Source organism: Thamnophis sirtalis, unplaced genomic scaffold, assembly GCF_051295495.1.
Source record: "Thamnophis sirtalis isolate CommonGarterSnake01/CBP01778 unplaced genomic scaffold, rThaSir2_p1.2 scaffold_2, whole genome shotgun sequence".
Lineage (NCBI taxonomy): Eukaryota > Metazoa > Chordata > Lepidosauria > Squamata > Natricidae > Thamnophis > Thamnophis sirtalis.
Genome location: NW_028261382.1, coordinates 88,337,231 through 88,352,241, shown reverse-complemented (window position 1 = coordinate 88,352,241; position 15,011 = coordinate 88,337,231). Strand labels below are relative to the sequence as shown.

General features: G+C 43.1%; 1 protein-coding gene across 1 annotated transcript in view; it reads right to left on the bottom strand.

Annotated features, from left to right (window-relative positions):
- ST3GAL4 (ST3 beta-galactoside alpha-2,3-sialyltransferase 4) overlaps positions 1 to 15,011 on the bottom strand; it is a 155,374-nt gene that overhangs the window by 33,902 nt on the left and 106,461 nt on the right. The window lies entirely within an intron of this gene.

The window sequence follows — 15,011 nt, the reverse complement described above, 5'->3', positions numbered from 1 at the left end:
ATAGTTCCTATTCTCCCTGCATTTTCAGACAGACAATATTGTTTGTCTAAAATTAACCATGGGAAAACTTTAGCTTCCATCCCTTGCCTCTATATTCACAGAGAAACATTCTATTTTCGCAGAGGAGGGGGGGGAAATAAGAATCATACAAAGAATTGCATTCTAATTTTTCACATTCAACAAATTTTAAAGGAAGATCTCATCCGTAATAAATATATCACAACCACAGAAACATATGGCTAAACATGTTTGCAAAACTAAAACACAAAACAACAGGTTTATACCCTGCAGATTGCATAAGTCCCCTTTTTTCCTTTCATTTCAATGATGGGGTTGAGAAAGAAGAAGTAAAACCTTTCTCCTGGACGCCTTCTCCATCCATGAATAAAGTTGCTCCCATCCAAAACCCTTCTGAGAAAGCAGAACTTACTTTTTGCAAGGTTCCCTGAGAATTTCAGCATCCTGGTCATGCACTTCTCATAAAAGAGAAAATTTACATGCCCCTTTCCCTGTTTACTCTCGAACACACCTATGTTTGAACTCAACATTCATCCCCAAGCGGTGCTATAAATCCTGACCAGCGTGAAGAAGAGATGAAACAACGGTTTGGGAAAACATATTCCCCGATTCTGATGAATTGTGCAAGAACTCCTGTCCGGTTTGAATCAATTCGGCCCTGATTTTATTATTTATTTATTTTAAAAAGAGAGCCTGCCCCAAATCATAAAATCTCTCCATTCTATTCTAGATACCCAATGCAGAAAAGATCAATTTTAATCCCTCTGAAGTACAGCAGCTTGGAAAGTGTGATTATGTAGCAGGAAATAGGATCTTCCTTCCCCCTCACCGTTCGGTCACCTTCTTGACAAATGCCGTGACTTACGACCAGTTCTTGCACTTACAACTGTGCCACATCCGAGAGTCACACGATCCTAATTTGGTGGCTTGGCAATTGTCATATATTTATGACGACTGCATCTTCCCAGGGTCATGTGATCCACCATTTGTGACCTTCCCAATTGGCTTTTGATAAGTTAAGAGGGAAGTCTGATTTCCCCTTAACATCCGCACGATTCACTTAGCTATTATAGTGACTCACTTAACAACCGCGACAAAAAATGGTTGTAAAATGGGCGTAACTCACTTAACAACCCGCCTTGCAACAGAAATTCTGGCCCTTGTTGTGACTGTAAGTTCAAAGACTTGTAAGCTCTTCCAAATCAACCATTTTAAGGTGTGTTTCATATTTAGTATTTAGTATTTAGTATTTAGTATTTATTGAACATTTATAGGCCGCCCTTTTCCCTGAGGGGACTCAGGGCGGATTACAATAATAAGGGAAGGGAGTGCAAGACAAGACATAAAAGAAAAACGTGAGTAAAAAAATTAACCGTAAAACACAACATTCACTCAACATTCGGGCGGGGAGAGAGTAAATCCTATTCCCAGGCCTGACGGGATAGCCAGATCTTGAGGGCTGTGCGGAAGGCCTGGACGGTGGTGAGGGTGCGGATCTCCACGGGGAGATTGTTCCATAGCGTCGGAGCTGCAACTGAGAAGGCTCTCCTCCGCGTAGTCACCAGTCGGCACTGACTGGCGGATGGAATTCGGAGGAGGCCTACCCTGTGCGATCTGATGGGACGCAGGGAGGTAATTGGCAGAAGGCGGTCTCTCAAATAGCCAGATCCACTACCATGGAGCGCTTTATAGGTGGTAAGTAGGACCTTGAAGTGCACCCGACGATCAACAGGTAGCCAGCGCAGCTCACGGAGGATCGGTGTTATGTGGGCGAACCGTGGTGCGCCCACGATCACTCGCGCGGCCGCATTCTGGACTAGCTGATATTCTGTCTGCACCACATTTCCTACAACATGCTAAATCATAAATCATCCAGGCTCCATTTTAACCTAACCTAACTTGTGGAGGACACTCAGCCAATAGAGCAATCGGGGTCACAATGACACAGTCAAGGAAACAAGTAAAAACAAAAATTGTAGGCAAATGGTAATTACTTCCTGCAGGCTACCCCTGAGAACGTGATGGTTGAACCTGAGGCACAAATGATCAAAATAACCTGTTTCAGACACATTGTGCAAAGGCCCATTTTTCTGGACAAGGCCTTTAGGATGGGAAAGATAGAAGGAAAGAGAAGAAGAGGATGATTATCAACACAGTTACAGAGATGATGAAGGAACCATTGGAAGACCAGAAGGACCAAGTTAGAGATAGAATACAAGCCCTACATGGCTTGGGACCTGGATATCTGCGGTACCGCCTCCTGCCACATACCTCCCAACGACCCATAAGATCCCACAGGCTGGGCCTCCTCCGGGTACCGTCGACCGGACAATGCCGGTTGGCGACTACTCGGGGGAGGTCTTTCTCTGTAGCTGAATGATCTACCCGCAGAGATCCGGACGCTTCCCACTCTCTCGGTCTTCCAGAAAGCCATTAAAACCTGGCTGTTCCAGCAGGCCTGGGGCTGTTGACCCCAAAATACGATCCAGCCCCATTCAGAATGGAGCGCATGATGTATTGTATTTTATATCTATTTTTCTTCCCTGCATCTTACTTTATTTTCTTTTTTGATTATTTTTGTATTGTAAGCCGCCTGGAGTCCTATGGGATCGGGCGGCATATAAATGTTATTAAACTCTAAACGCTAAACTCTACAATGGGGGAAAATCTTACAGATTAACAGAGTTGGAAGGGACCTTATATAGTCCAACCCCTCGCCCAAGCAGGAGACAGGTCACCATTTCTGACAAATGGCAGTCCAGTCTCTTCTTGAAAGCCTGCAGGGATGAATTTTCCACACCTTCCGAAGGCAACTTCTGTTCCATTGGTTGATTGTTCTCACTGTCAGAAAGTTCCTCCTTATTTCTAGGTTGACTCTCTCCTTGTTCATCCATTATTCCTTGTCTGGCGTTTGGGTGCTTTGGAAAATAGCTTGACCCCATTCCTCTCTGTGGCATCCCCTCACTGCTACCATTTCTCCTCTGATCCAGCTTTTCAAATTGATGTATGCTGCTAAGAGGTACCACTGACTTGATGGCTCTTAATCAATCCATCAATCCCTGAGAAAGGAGCCTTCCTCTAAAAGCTAGCCATTTTTGTCCTTACAGAGTAGACATCATAAAACCAAGCCTTGTAGAGATCTTCAGAAGATTTCTCAAACCCAAACAAAGCACAACAATCTGGGTCTCAACAACCGCTTTTACACTTTCGACCTTCAGTGCTAGATATCCTTGGCGTGGAAAGGAAACCCCTGCTTCCCCCTGTTTCTGATCTACAATTCACAACACCTTTCAGTGAGCAGAGAATTGAATTCAGCCACACCTGAACATCATCAGTTTTGCATCCTTGCTTCACATCCAGCTGTGAACATGTTCAGCCTAAAAATGCACAGTATTACACGGCATTTCTCTCATACCACTTCATCCCATACACCTTCGTATGTATGTATGTATGTATGTATGTATGTATGTATGTATGTATGTACGTAATATATATGTATGTTTACAATCCCCGCTTCAAATATGGCAAATAGCAACAACCTAAGAGGCAGTCAACTCACAGCCGAGCAAACTATAACTTGCTTTATGTGTAATGCGAATATGTTGCAAAAAAGGAAAAAAACAACAACTATCAAAATAGTTCCATAGACAAATGAGAAAAAGAGGGAAGGGAAGGGAGAAAGTCTTGAAGCCTTATAATTAAAACATTCTCTTGTTCTAAGCCCTGAGCACCTCTGATAATTTGCGGGACATTGCTGGACTTGGGTTCAAACTAAGAAGGATAAGTGATTAACTAATAATATCAGAGCCACCCCCTTTTTAATTATAATTATACAGTTTTCGGTGTATTACCTACCTTGCTCCCTGAAAGTGGGAAGGGGGCCACTTTACCCATTTCAACTGAACTGTATTAAGTGATGAGCTAAAACAGATCGGAAAGGGGGAAAGAAAAAGAGAGGAACTCAAAGGAAGAAGTGAAATAAATGAATGGGCAAACTTCTAGGCAACAGAAGAACAAAACATGGATTGCAATGCCAAGTGCAAAACTTGCAAAATAACTCCCCCAGCTTATTTTTTTTTTAACATAAAAATGCGGAAATACAGCTATGAAAAAAAATTTGTTTTTAATCCTTGATCCCTAGCTGTAGATCAGAGACCTCCAGCCTTAAAATGACCCTCTTTCCAGAGGATGATGGACTGAAGGATGGAGGGACTTTCCAAAATCTTTCAACTAGTAGGGCCCCAATTACTCTCTCTTGTGGACCTACAATTCTCTTTGCTTTGGAAGTTTAGTTCCACCTTCCAGCTGCCCGGGGGGGGGGGGGAGAGAATTTCAGGAACAAAATGACTTTGGTCGCTTATTTTGGGAGATGCCCTTTTTCATGCTTTCTATCCACTGCAAGAGTGAAAAGAGTTAAGTATACCAGCAAGGCTTTGTACACAGATTTTAAAAAAAATACATGCAAAAATCAGAAAACGCTTCCGAAACCAAGCCTTTAATTGGTCCAGGCCTTGTTAGATTTGCAAAACACACTCCCGTCTCTCCCTTTTTGTGATAGGTTAACAGAGTTGGAAGGGATCTTGTAGGTCATCTAGTCTAACCCCCAGCTCAAGCAGAAGAGCCTCTTTCTCTCCCTCTTTCTCTCTCCCCCCTCTCTCCCTCTTCTCTCTCTCTCTCTCCCTCCTTCTCTCTCTCTCTCTCTCTCTCTCCCCCACTTCTCTCTCTCCCTCTCTTTCTCCGCCACATTTATGCAAAATATGCTGCTATCATGGAATCATTAATGACATATTTAATTTTCTCAATCCATCTTTGTTTTTCAATAGTCACTTTCTACTCCAGTTGTCCCAGAAGAGGCCTGCTCCAGTGCATTCTTGCTTGCTATAGGCTCTTTTGGTCTCCAGGAAGTAGGGAACCACATGTCTCAAAACAGCCAGCCCTGCTAGGAAGCCTCTGCAGCCATTTCTCCATTTTCTCTTAACTGTTGCAGGCAGCAAGGGACCCACCTGGCTATTTCATTACAGATCAGCGTAAAACACACTATGAAAACCGCAAGTTAGTTATCTTTGCTAGCCAAGACCAAACAACAATTTGTAGATTCATAAAATGATGTGCTATAAAATTAGCCAGACCACAGTTTATATTATATGGGGATAAGACAGCTTCTAAGACTCAGAGACAAGAAGCACAGGTAGTCCTCACTTAACCACGGCAAGAAATTTCCACAATGTCTTTCCAAGGGGACTAAAGGGCCCAGCATTCTGTTGGTTAGCCTCTTTGAGGTCCCTTGGTTGTAAATGTTTTGCTCTATAACGCATTGTTTGCCCCAATTAAAGGTTAGAGAGACATGAATTTTAGCAGTACATAGATTTGGGGCCTGTACATGGGAGAGCATAAAAGTACAAGAGTTAATTCATAAACATGTATATGTTTTGTGTTGTTAATGCACTTTGTGGGGGGGATCTTGCTTAGCTGTGTTTCGTTTCGTTTTTCTTTTTTCTTTTTGGGGAGTTTGTATATTAACGTTTTGAATAAAATAACAAAATTGAACTAAAAAGAAGTGCAGTAGCTAAGATAAGACGCAAGACAGCATCTTCTGTTCAAATGCCTTGATTCCTGATCCTTAGTTTACATTCTGGTAAAGTTTTGCTCAAGTTACAAGTATTTCTGAAAAAAAGAAAAGTGTCAATAGCATTTAAACTTATATCCTGCCTCTTAGCGTTTTACGGCACTCCCCGGGCGGTTTAAGAGACCGTCCCAACGGTGCTTTTTTCAAGAGGAAATTCAAGATCCCAAAAGAATATGATTAAAGCTCAGAGTAAATAGCAAGTCAAGGAAAGAGCATACATAACATATATGGGTGTAGATGTGTTTGTGTATGGTTATGAATGTGACACCATGGGCGTAGGTATCTGTTTGTGTACGGCTGTGAATGTAACACCATGGGCAACAACAAATAGGGGAAGAGGGAGAGAGCCTTCTCTGTTGCAGCTCCGGCCCTCTGGAACGAGCTCCCTGTTGAGATCCGGATCCTTACTACCCTCCCGGCCTTCCGCAAAGCCACCAAGTCCTGGCTGTTCCAGCAGGCTGGAGGGAGCTGAGAAGCATCTACCTCCATAGAAATTGTGAATGTTGGTTTTGTTTTTAATATGTTGTCTTTGTCTTGTTCCCCCCTTTCCCTTGTCTTTTGTAAGCCGCCCGGAGTCCTCCGGGAGTGGGCGGCATACAAGACAAATAGATAGATAGATAGATAGATAGATAGATAGATAGATAGATAGATAGATAGAGAGAGAGAGAGAGAGAGAGAGAGAGAGAGAGAGAGAGAGAGAGAGAGAGAGAGAGAGAGAGAGAGAGAGATAGATAGATAGATAGATAGATAGATAGATAGATAGATAGATAGATAGATAGAAGAAATATGTGCAAAACCAGGTGGTTGAGAGATCATGGTTTCTGGCTGTGGTTTCTAAATGCCAGTTCGTCCCAAAAGTGCTTTTTTCAAAAGCCAACTTGACTTTGCTTTTCCTTGAAGACGTTGGGCCTCTCCTTCAAGAAACTTCTTCAGAAGGCCTTTTGAAAAAAAACACCTTTGGGACAACCATGATCTGGATGACTGAGAATTTCCATAGAGGTATAACAGAGAAGTCAAACTCAAAGCCCAGGGTCCGAATCTGACCCGTGAGGTCCTTAGATCTGGTCCACCCTGGAAACGGCAAAAGACCAGCCCGCGATAGCAATAGCAGTAGACTTATATACCGCTTCATAGGCCTTTCAGGCCTCTCTAAGCGGTTTACAGAGAGTCAGCATATTGCCCCCAACAATCTGGGTCCTCATTTTACCCACCTCGGAAGGATGGAAGGCTGAGTCAACCCTGAGCCGGTGAGATTTGAACCGCTGACCTGCTGATCTAGCAGTAGCCTGCAGTGCTGCATTTAACCACTGCGCCACCTTGGCTCCACCACCTGTGGTGGCCCAAGTGCTCTGCCAGTGAAAACGGGTTCCTGAGCTCCGTTTACGGCTGTGACAGCCTCCTGCGATGCCTCTGCTAGAGAAAACTGACGTGTGGCCCTCCTGAGCTCCATTTTTGCTGGCAGAGGGTTGCAGGAGGCTGTCACAGCCGTAAACGGAGCTCAGGAACCCGTTTTCACTGGCAGAGCACTTGGGCCACCACGGGTGCCCCCGACACGAGTGACGGCGAGCTAGCTAGGCCCAGTCCAGCCCTGCCACCGGCCCCGAGATCAAACACAACGCTGATGCATTGAAATCGAGTTTAACACCCCTGGTCTATAATAAAGCTTTCCTCATTTGTGATTTAATTGAACATTTACTAGGAGTCCATCATACTAAAAGAAAAGAGATAACATCCTAGATGGGTTGCAATTGGTTCTTCGTCCCATGCAATTGTATTGTCACAAGGATTATTAAACATTTACTGTAGATTTGGCAAGCTGATAACTCAAGCAATGGACCTCAGCCAAACAGGATCTGAGTGTACTTTGTACATCTTCAACTCAAGGAGATTAACCCTCCTTTGTTACGAGGAATAGGAACAGGATATTTACTTCATTTCTGCCATTGGTTCTGCTAACAAGCTTGTACTCAACCCGGAGAAGACCGAGTGGCTGTTGTGTTTCCCTCCCAATAATTTGGCTAGTGCTCCATCACTCAGGCTGGGGGGCCAAATTTTATACCCCTCAGACAGGGTTCGCCACTTGAGAGTCCTCCTGGATCCACAGCTGACCTTCGACCACCATCTGACAGCTGTGACCAGGGGGGCATTTGCCCAGGTTCGCCTGGTGCGCCAGTTGCGACCCTACCTGAACCGGGAGGCTCTCACAACAGTCACTCGGGCCCTTGTGACCTCTAGGCTGGAATACTGCAATGTGCTCTACATGGGGCTGCCCTTGAAGAGCATCCGGCGACTTCAGCTAGTCCAGAATGCGGCCGCGCGAGCGATTGTGGGCGCACCTCGGTTCGCCCACATAACACCTATCGTCCGCGAGCTGCGCTGGCTACCTGTTGATCTCCGGGTGCGCTTCAAGGTGCTACTTACCACCCATAAAGCCCTTCATGGTAGTGGATCTGCGTACTTGAGAGACCACCTCCTGCCAATTACCTCCTTGCGACCTATTAGATCGCACAGATTAGGCCTCCTCCGAGTCCCATCTGCCAGTCAGTGTCGACTGGCAACTACACGGAGGAGAGCCTTTTCAGTAGTAGCTCCGACCCTTTGGAACGATCTCCCCGTGGAGATTCGTACCCTCACCACCGTCCAAACCTTCCGCACAGCCCTCAAGACCTGGCTATCCCGTCAGGCCTGGGGATAAAAGTCATAATCCGTCCCCACCCGAATGATGAATGGTGTGTACTATTTTTTATTTATGTATTGTTTTATGTTTTATTGTCTTGTACTCCCCTCCCTATATATTGTAAGCCGCCCTGAGTCCCCTCAGGGAAAAGGGCGGCCTATAAATAATAATAAAACCTAAAACCTAAACCTAACATTGATTGCTCCGTTCTCAGGATTCTTGCAGGAACTGGGTATCTTGTTTCGACACCTTTTGATGAATCCCATCACAATGTTTTTAAAGGAGGTGCTAAATACTCCAACACCAGGGCCCCTAGAACATTTATCTTGTATCTTCCTCTCATTCCAACCATCTCATTAAAAGACAATATTCACACTGTAAATTTTGAAATTCACCCTCAAGGCACATTTCTATGAGAAGGTATTTCATTTCATGGAAAACGGACAGTGTCTCATAATGTCTTAGAACTGGGTAAAATACCAGATATCATTGAGACTAGTAAACCTATGGCTGTGTGTTGCCTTCCCTTAAATGAGCCAGAAAGTCAGCAAGTCTAGTGAGCATGACTAGTCTAGTGAAGAGAAGGACCAGGGCAGACAGGAGAGCATCTTCCAATATTTGAGGGGCTGCCATAGAGAGGAAGAGGCCAACCTATTTTCCAAAGCACCTGAAGGCCAGATAAGGAATAATGGATGGAAACTGACCAAGGAGAGATTCAACATGGAAATAAGAAGGAACTTTCTGACAGTGGGAACAGTCAACCGATGGAATAGAAGAGTTGCCTTCGGAAATTGTGGGAACTTCATCACTTGAGACTTTCAAGAAGAGACTGGACTGTCAGAAATGATGTAGGGCCTCCTGCTTGAGTGAGGGGTTGGATTAGATGACCTATCCCGTCCAACTCTGTTAATCTGTGATCAAGATAAACCTGGTGTCAGGCCTGCATTTATATTCCTTTTAGAATTTTGGCCTGCTACACTTTCTCTTATTTCATTATGCTGTTTCTTTACGTATAGTCAATGGGAGGGGGGCTTAGAAGGAGTAGGATTTTGGAATGTATTGTTTTTCATTCTTTGCTAGAAGCCAAAGTCATCCTTTGACTCCACACCAGTACACCTGACCGGAAGAAGCTGGGCATGGACGCCAGCGTGGAAGAAGGAGATTGGACCATGTGATGGATTGTGGGTGTGGGGACAAGATCATGAACTTTTAACTGGGTGGGATTCCGATGTAACTTCCAGAGTTGGGACCCCACAGCTATGTGCCAACATGCCTGCTTTATTAAATTGGAACTTTAAGCATAGTTTTGCCTTCGATTCTGATTTGATTCTACATGGTATTTGGAACGCTGACAAACTGGATTTCTTCAGAGTTCTCCAGATTCTCACTCCCAAATCTTTAGACATTAATGACAGCTGCAACTTATGAGGATAGTATGAAGTCTTCAGGATGAGGGGCAACACATTATAAGTCTTACGCAATTGACATTATTTTCAGTTGTTTTTGAGAGTTTTTTAAAACTTTTATTTATTGCTATTTAAAACATTTCTATCCCCGTTTTCAATGAAATATCCAAAGCCAAGGATGATTCTTCTGAGTTCTTTATTGGTTCTCACCTATAGGGGGGGCAGGGAAGTTTGCAGATTGGAGACTCTATTATCTGCACCTATGATACACTCTGGGAATTATTAAGCTGTCTTCACCCTCCTCTTTCTCTCACACATAACACACAAATTGAGTAGCCTTTTGGAATGCATCCCCACCTCTTGGAGATCCACCTCCTGACTACGGTACATTCCATCACACCCAAAGAGCTCCTTATCCTCTGAGCTACCACAAAGAACCGAAAATAGACATTCATGCATGATAGCACTTAGCAATAGCTTAAGACTTATATATCTCTAAGCGGTTTACAGAGTCAGCCTATTCCCCCCCCCCTCCCCGCCCACCCCGCAATCTTGTGCCTCATTTTACTGACCTTGAAAGGATGAAAGGATGAATTATCTTGAGCCAGTCAGGATTGAACTCCCGGCAGTCAGCAGAGTTAGCCTGCAATGCTGCATTCTAACCACTGTGCATCATGGATGGATGGATGGATGGATGGATGGATGGACGGGTGCGTGCGTGCGTGGGTAGGTGGATGGATGGATGGATGGATGGATGGAAGGAAGGAAGGAAGGAAGGAAGGGGTAGCAATAGCACTTAAACTTATATACCGCTTCACAGTACTTTGCAGCCCTCTCTAAGCGGTTTACAGAGTCAGCCTCTTGCCCCCAACAATCTGGATCCTCATTTTATTAACCTCAGAAGGATGGAAGGCTGAGTCAACCTTGAGCTGGTTAGGATTGAACTGCTGGCAGCTGGCAGTGGGTAGAATTAGCCTGCAATACTGCATTCCAATCACTGTGCAGAAAGGAAGGAAGGAAGGAAGGAAGGAAGGAAGGAAGGAAGGAAGGAAGGAAGGAAGGAAGGAAGGAAGGAAGGAAGGAAGGAAGGAAGAGCACTTAGACTTATATACCGCTTTACAGTGCTTTACAGCCTTCTATAAGTGCTTTACAGAGTCAGCCTATTGCCCCCAATAATCTGGGTCCTCGTTTTACCCATGGAAGGCTGAGTCAACCTTAAGCCTGGTGAGATTTGAACTGCCAAACTGCTGGCAGTCGGTGATCAGCAGAAGTAGCCTGCAGTACTGCACTTTTTTTTTGCATACTTTTTTTTAACATATAAAAATTCCATTTTCAATTAAACAGTGTGTTGTGTGAGTACCCATACTTTGGAAAAAAATAATCACAGTGTTTACAACAATGTTCATTACACTGGGAGAAATGAAATATTTAGAGTATATACTAGATAGGCGACAGAAACAAACTCCCTAGAGAAGTACATGTGAGATGTACCAAGAAAGCAAAAAAGAGCAATTACGGAGATGACACATTGAAATATAAAGAGAGAGAAATAGTAGTCCTAAAACAGATCCCTAGAAGAGTAAGAGATATAAGAAAACAATAACAATTTTTGACAAGACAACTAATATAGATAGCATGGAGCAAAGTTCAGATGGCTAATTCTTAAATACAGCTTATCGGTCTGGAGCCCACACTGTATATCAGATATTAACACGATTGAGCAGGTGCAGAGGTATTTCACAAGACGAGTCCTCCACTCCTCTACTCACAATAGAATTCCCTAAAACACCAGGCTTGAAATTTTGGTCTTGGTCAATCTGGAACTGTGCCACCTGCGGTTCGATCTAAGCATAGTACACACAATTTTCTGCTATAACGTCTTGCCTGTACAAACTCAAGGTTAAACGCTTCAAACTCGATTGCAGAAAATACGGCTTCAGCAACAGAGTGGTCAACGCCTGGAATGCTCTACCCGAATCCATTGTTACAGCCTCAAACCCTCACAGCTTCAATCGCAAACTGTCTACCGTGGACCTCACCCCATTCTTAATAGATATAGATATAGATATAGATATAGATATAGATATAGATATAGATATAGATATAGATATAGATATAGATATAGATATAGATATAGATATAGATATAGATATAGATATAGATATAGATATAGATATAGATATAGATATAGATATATAATTTATCAGCACAAATACAACACAAATGTAACAAAGGCAACAGTAAAAATATTGGCATTCTGTCTGGATGGTCTCTTGTGATGAGCCGATAGTCAGAGAAAGGAAGCAGTATGCTTCCTCCCATATTTGGGCATACCAGGGGTTGTGACACAATACATACGTACGTACGTACGTACGTATGTACATACATACATACATACATACATACATACATACCTACCTACCTACCTACCTACCTACCTACCTACCTACCTACCTACCTACCTATCTATCTATCTATCTATATGTCATCGACATTGACAAATTCACTATCAGCAGAAGGCAACTTTATTCAGAACAGCTTACATCCTACCAGGATACTTCTAACATCATCAAACTTCCACCTCTGTCTGTCCCAGGTCTTTGGGAGGGCTCCACAGGATGACGAAAATGCCAACTCCAAACTAAACATCTGGCTGACTGCCAACAAACCACAATAATACTATAGTGATTCATCTTTTCCTTCCTATTTCCTCCCTCCACCGAACTGCTCTGGCCATCAAGCTAAATGGGAGTATCTTAAACAGGGAGACAGCTCTATCACCCTCTTCTAACAAAAGTTAACCTTAGAGGCTTGCTGCCATCCGAATGGGTGATCTACCCTTCATACCTATGTTTCAAGTTTTAGCCCTTCCAGGATCACAGATTCTAAAAGCATAAATTAACCCTCCTTCTTTAATCTCAAAATTTTACTGCTCCGGGATAGATCTTGAAAAGCAAAGCAAATAAGCAATTGAGGCAGCCAGTTTTTCTAGACACGCAGCATTTTTTTTTTAACTGCACCCAACTGCCAGAAGCACTCAATAGTGTACTTTCAGGCACCCTAAATTAGCAACAATTAACTAGTGTTTTGCTAAGAGCTGTTCTTTGCCACTATACAAAAAGAGCAGCCTGCTGCTTTTATAGAATTTGTGTGGTAGCTTCTTGGTATTGATAATAGTAGGATCATTCAACAGGATCTCCATTTAAAGTAATTCCTGCACACGGATTCAATGTTTATACTGAATATCTTCTAAATTACCTCAATATTATAGTCTGTCTCACACTGAGAATGAAACGTTGAACAACAATCTTTTTGGCTTTCTTTCAGTCACATGACGCATAATATTAGTCAAGCTTTTCAAAGCGATGGTTGCTTTTATAATGAATAAAATGCAGCTCTCATTATCTATGATGTCCTTGCTATCTCTTTTCCAAAGGAGTTGCTTTTAGATGGAGAGAGAGAGAGAGATAATAGGTAGCTCTCAACTTATGACCATAATTGAGCCCTGCTCACGTGCAAAGTGAGACATTTGTTAAGTGAGTTTTGCCCATTTTTACGACCTTTCTTGGCACAGTTCTTAAGTGAATCACAACAGTTAAGTTAGTAACACAGTTGTTAAGTGGATCTGGCTTGCCCATGGGCTTTGCTTGTCCAAAGGTCACAAGAGGGGATCACATGGCCCCAGGATACTGCAACCGTCATAAATATGAGTCAGTTGCCAAGCACCTGAATTTTGAGGATGTGACCATGGAGATGATGCAATGGTCATGTGTGAAAAACACATCATAGGTCAATTTTTTAAGTGCTCTGCATTGGTTCTCCCCCAGAAGAACTTTTTATTGGCATTATAAAATATAAAAAAAGATCATATCCTTTTAGATACCTCTCCATTCTCGCAACTTCAGAACAAAAGCTCCATTAAAGAATAATTAGGCTACTGTATGCATCTTGTTTCATACTATATCATTTTCTCATGTGATTCTTTTCTCATTTGGTATTTTAAAAACTTCAATTTCCCACATGCTGAGAAAAGTTTAGATTGCAGGCTGAAGGAAAAGCACCACTAATGCCTCTTTGCCTTTAAGGGGGCTACAGCCTTTTACAATTCTACTCTCACTTAGAAGACATTGCTGAAGATTTCTCTTAAAGTCAGTGAATAGCGTCTGATGAAGAAACTACCAGGTAATTAAAAAGAAAGCCAGTTTGGTCTAGTGGTTAAAGGAACAGGCTAGAAACCAGAAAACTGTAAGTTCTAGGGCTGCCTTAAATAAGTAAGCCGACTGGGTGCGTGACCCGTCAAAACCGCGGTCAACAAAAGCGCGATCGACGAAAGCGCGCATTTGACGTCATCACAGCGCGACGAAAAAATTAAAAATTGAAATAAAAATAAAATTAAAGCAAGCCGATTCACATAAAGGTAAGGGTTAGGTTTAGGGTTAGGTTTAGAGCGTTAGGGTTACGTTTAGCGTTAGGTTAAGGGTTAGCGTTAGGTTTAGCGTTAGGTTAAGGGTTAGGTTTAGGGTTAGGGTTAGATTTAGGGTTAGGTTAAGGGTTAGGTTTAGGGTTAGGTTTAGGGTTAGGTTTGGGGGGGTTAGGGTAAGGTTTTCGCTTTGTTTTTACATTTTTCGATCACAGCGCGATGTTTTCGTCGCGCTGTGATGACGTCAAATGCGCGCTTTCGTCGACCGCGATTTTGTCGTCCGCGGTTTTGTGGTGGAACCGACTGGGTGACTTTGGACCAATCACTAGGACAGTGTTTCTCAACCTTGGCAACTTGAAGATGTCCGGACTTCAACTCCCAGAATTCCCCAGCCAGCGAATGCTGGCTGGGGAATTCTGGGAGTTGAAGTCCGGACATCTTCAAGTTGCCAAGGTTGAGAAACACTGCACTAGGAGATAGGTATGTTTACCTTAAGTTATTTATAAAAAAATAATAATGGTGGGATTAAAACAACTCACAAAAAGCTAAATAATTAAAGCCAGATCGAGCAGATAGCCTTTGACACAATTAGCACTACTCTGTTAAATGGGCTAATTTTAGGTTGAACGTCATGAAAGAGCAACGGACAGCTGGATATTTGGCTGATGGCTGTTCTTCCTTTACTTCTGATGGATTTTTCCAGAGTTCAGGGCAAAGTACAGTATCCGATTTGCGCAAAGGCAGAACTGATCTTGCAAAAGGGAACTTCAGAGTAAGATCCCCATTGAAGAATAATTCTGCCACTGCATTGTATGCATCTTGATTCACAAGCAATCATTTCCTTTCGTGATTCTTTCCTCGTTT